The sequence below is a fragment of the Cyprinus carpio genome, unplaced genomic scaffold (genome assembly GCF_018340385.1).
Source record: "Cyprinus carpio isolate SPL01 unplaced genomic scaffold, ASM1834038v1 S000006026, whole genome shotgun sequence".
Lineage (NCBI taxonomy): Eukaryota > Metazoa > Chordata > Actinopteri > Cypriniformes > Cyprinidae > Cyprinus > Cyprinus carpio.
In genome coordinates, this window is record NW_024878710.1 from 11,939 (window position 1) to 16,789 (window position 4,851).

At 39.2% G+C, this 4,851-nt stretch overlaps 1 long non-coding RNA gene across 1 annotated transcript; it reads right to left on the reverse strand.

Moving 5' to 3' along the window:
• Positions 1-365: 365 nt before the first annotated feature.
• Positions 366-2,701, reverse strand: LOC122143520. Its single transcript, XR_006159212.1, has 3 exons — positions 2,612-2,701; positions 2,435-2,521; positions 366-520 (listed from the first exon to the last, which is right to left on the reverse strand). It is a non-coding gene; the product is annotated as an uncharacterized LOC122143520 (long non-coding RNA).
• Positions 2,702-4,851: the final 2,150 nt, after the last annotated feature.

The window sequence follows — 4,851 nt, forward strand, 5'->3', positions numbered from 1 at the left end:
ATCTGAAATAGCAGAATATTTCCTGTAATGGGTAGGTTTAGTTGGCAAGGGCGATAGAAAATATGGTAAAATTAGAGACCAGCTAAAAACCAGCCTGATCCAGCCTGGCCAAGCTGGGGAGACCAGCTAAAAAACAGGCTAAACCAGCTTAACCAGCCTGGCCAAGCTGGGAGACCAGCTAAAAACAGGCTGGGAGACCAGCTAAAACCAGCTTAACCAGCCTGGCCAAGCTGGGAGACCAGCTAAAACCAGCTATTTCCAGCTAAAACCAGCCAAGCAGCTTAGGCTGGTTTAAGCTGTTCTTCTTATTCTTCACTCTCAGCTGCGGCTTTGCGTTTTAACTCTTTTTTTTTTTTTGTGTGCCTTTGTTTTGTAAGCTATCTTGTCCTCCAACATTTTTTATATGGCGAGGAGGTCAGCACAGCTGAAGATTCACATGCCCTCTTTCGTGGCCTCTTGTTTTTTATTCTTGGCCTAGGGGACAGCTCTTCTAGAATTGAGGAGGGGGACTGACTCGGTCCTTTAAAAGGAATAAAAAATACATTAGAATACAGAAACCCACTGGGGCCTATCAAAAGAACACACACACACACACATACATACAAACACAAAATTTAGTGATGAATAAGATGATGACGATGATGATGATGATGATGACAATGACAGTAGCCTAACAGTAATAGAGGTTTTAATACAAATTAAATTACCAGCTGGATTGTGTTTTCAAGTGACTGGAAGTTTAATTAAGCTCTTTATAATACATAGCCTAGTTTTTCTTACCATGTTCAGCTGGCCTCTGGAGACTTGTCCCAGGCTGTGGTTGGGAGTGAGCACTAGTACTGGGGACCACGGATGATCCACTGGGGCCTGTCAAGAGAACACACACACACACACACACACAATTTAGTGGAGAATAAGATGATGATGATGATGATGATGACAATAACAGTAGCCTAACAGAAATAGAGGTTGCAATACAAACTAGAAAAAAAAAAGTTTGTTGAGACAAACTTTAAGTTGGTTTGAGAAAGCCTGACCAGAAAGTTTGAAGAAGTTTAAAGAAGTTAGAAGTTTAAAGTAGTTCGAAGTTTAAAGTAGTTTAAAGTTAGATTGATAGATTAGTTGAAAGAAAGAAAGATATATTAGTTAGAAAGAATGATAGATAGATTAGTTAGAAAGAATGATAAATAGATTAGTTCAAAAGAATGAAAGAAAGAAAGAAAGAAAGAAAGAAATTGATCTTTCAAGCTGTTTGATGGCACTCCAGCGGGTTACATGCATCAGTCCAAAAAGAAGTGAAATAAAAAGTGTCCATCCATTAAAAAATAGCATGTTGCTAGCATGAATAGCAAGTGACTAGCATGTCGCTAGCATGATAAGCAAGTGACTAACATGTCGCTTAGCAAGCATGTTTCTTGCATGATTAGCAAGTTACTAGCATGTTGTTAGCATGATTAGCATGCGACTAGCATGTTGCTAGCATGTTTCTAGCATGATTAGCATGTCGCTAGCATGTTTCTAGCATGATTAGAATGTCACTACCATGTTTCTAGCATGATTAGTATGTCATTGCATTATGTTTCTAGCATGATTAACATGCACCAGCATGTTGCTTAGCATGATTAGCTTGTTGCTAGCATGTCACTAGCATGTCACTAGCATGTCTCTAGCATATGACTAGCATTTTTGCTAGCATGTTTCTAGCATTATTAGCATTTTGCTAGCATGTTTCTAGCATTATTAGCATGTTGGTAGCATGTTTCTAGCATGGATTGCCATGTTGTTATTTAGCATGCCACTAGCATGTTTCTAGCATGATTAACATGCGACTAGCATGTTGCTAGCATGTTTCAAGCATGATTAGCATGTTTCAAGCATGATTAGCATGTTGCTAGCATGTCGCTAGTATGTTTCTAGCATAATTAGCATGTTGCTACCATGTCGCTAGCATGTTGATAACATGATTAGCATGTTGCTAGCATGTTTCTAGCATGACTAGCATGCGACTTGCATGTTGCTAGCATGTTTCTAGCATTATTAGCATTAGACTACCGTGTTTCTAACATTATTAGCATGTTGCTAGGATAGATAGATAGATAGATAGATAGATAGATAGATAGATAGATAGATAGATAGATAGATAGATAGATAGATAGAAACAGTCAGATAGATGAGACCGATAGAAAGGAAGAAATTAAGAAAATGTTTGAAGAGTTTGTAGAGTTAAAGCTCTAGGAGGATTTAGAGTTGCAAAATTTTGGGTCAGAAGAATAAGAAGAAGAAGAAGAAGAAAAAGATGAAGAAGAAGTTTAAATAGGATTTCAGTAAGTTGGCTTTCTCAAGCCAACTTAATTAAATTACCAGCTGGATTGTGTTTTCAAGTGACTGGAAGGCAAATTATAGTAAGCTCTTTAAAATACATAGTTTTTCTTACCATCTTCAGCTGGCCTCTGGAGACTTTTTCCAGGCTGTGGTTGGGAGTGGGCACTAGTGCTGGGAACCACGGATGATCCACTGGGGCCTGTCAAGAGAACACACACACACACAGTTTAGTGATGATGAAGATGACGATGACACTAGCCTTATAGTAATAGTAGTTGTAATTGTTTACCAGCACTTATCTCCTCCTCAATCTCCCTGCTGTCCTCGAGGGTTGGATCTGGCTCCTCAGTTACTTGGCTCCTTCAAAGTCTTCATCTTTGTAGGCGGTGTTGTCAACAGGCCACATCCCACAGGCCTTGAAACCCTTTGGCCCTTCCCACACTGCGCTGAAGCTGAGTAGGCTTTATCGAAAAGCCCACACACAGCATAAATATCTATTCGTTGTCCTGAGTGAGAGGTCATCCAGTTATCTGCAGCTGTGTTGTATTTGGCCTTAAAAAGACTTGAAAAGGTGCAGTCTAATGGCTGCATCTTGTGGCTGCAGTGGGGTGGGATGGTAATCATTATCACCCGCAGCTCAAGAAGCAACACAGCCTCGAGGGTCTTATGCGAAAGTGGTGGCCATCCAATATCAGAATGTGAGGCCTCTGTGGCGGCGTGTGATAACGCACCTTTCACTTTTCCTCGTTGCCACGGACGTATCTAGTTACGTCGCCACGACAGTGAAACTTTGGTCACCAGATTACGTTGCAGTTACGTAACAGTTACATACTTTTGTTAGCTGGGAAAGCGCTGTGAATTTTTAGAGTTTACTTGCCGAAGTTTCTAAATGTTTTTTGCATGAAGCAGCATCTACTAAAGACCTCAGTGAAGTTGGCCCCCCCACCCAACACATAACGTCAGCAAAATAGTCTCAACTCGTTTGTGCTCCATTTGTGCTGTAAAAATTTCGCTTTGTGCCGCTTTGGTTTTTAGATATTAAAATAATATTTATAGGTCAATCTGAGGTCACTCAGCCCCCCCACATACCCAAATTCACCCCAAATAGACTCGTTTGTTTGTGCATCGTTTGTGCCGGTAAAGTTTCGCTTTGTGCTGCTTGGTTTTTAAAATATTAGACATTGAATTATAGGTGATGGCGATCTCTCAGCCACCCATAATACAAATTCACCCAAAACAGGTTCAATCGTTTGTGCTTCGTTTGTGCTGGTAAAAAAGTTTAATTTGTGCTGCTTTGGTTTTTAAAATATTAGATAATGAATTATAGAGCGATGGCGTCACTCAACCCCACACATGGTCCAAATACCCCAAAATAATCTTCTTTGTTTATGTTTCATTTGTGCCGCCAAAATGTTGGTTTGTGATGCTTGGTTTTTAGATATTTTTAGTGATCATTCTGAGGTCATGCTCCAAATTTACCCCCAAATAATCCTTTTGTTTATGCTGTATTTTTTAAATTTATTTATTTATTTTTATTTTTTTTTGGGTGGGGGCCAACTTCATGGAGGTTACAAAAAGAGTTAATTCAGAGACACACAGACACGTTCACTTCTGCAGTCGGGGGCATTTTGTGCAGATAGCCTATGAGTTGTAATCAACGTTGTGTTGTATAAATAATGAAGCATTAACACATAACAGTTTTCCATTTGAAATCATCATGCACTCATAATGGATGTTTTAGAAGAGAGAACACCTCTGCTTTTCAAATGACATAGTATCAGCTTTAATAACAATAACTACTGTACTTTGCTGTAGTAAGAGTTTCATATGAAATTTAAAGGTAGAATCTTATTAGGCTTAATTCAGCTGTGGCTGTCACCTACAGCTTTACTGGGATGTGACATGAATGAAACACTATTGTCCATAACTTCCTGTTTCAGTGGAAATTACATTAACACACTGAATAACTCAAGGCATTTTCAAAGCATGTCCGTGGGACCTTGAACAAATATTTTGTAGAATCATTATCGCATAAGGGTGCGATTTGTGAAAAAAACAGGGGGGGATGTTTTGAAACATTTTAATTCATAAAAATAAATCATGAGAACATGAACTTCATCACTGCATTTGCAGGAATTGTAAAAATCTTTTTTCTTATTAACTCATGAAGCAGCCTAATGCAATATTTTTACCTTAATAGCTTATCTTTCCCCCAAACATATGAACTGTGATCATGCACAATGAATAAACAACGCGAAGAATTAAATCCCTCCCAGTAACATGGATAGTGCCACTTTCGGCTAGACATGTCAAAACACTTTTATGAATGGTAAAACTAAATGGCACAATGTAGTGTCAACTTAAACATAAATAGGCTATAGTGTAGGCCTATGCATCATACTAGGGAAAACAGTCTGCCTTGATGACGGACTTCTGTCGTCTTTTTCCTGCTTTCCTGTGGGGCGTCATCTGCGGCATGTCAGTCCCTCTTTACCCACATTTCTGCGACTCTCCAGGCAGGGAAGTAGG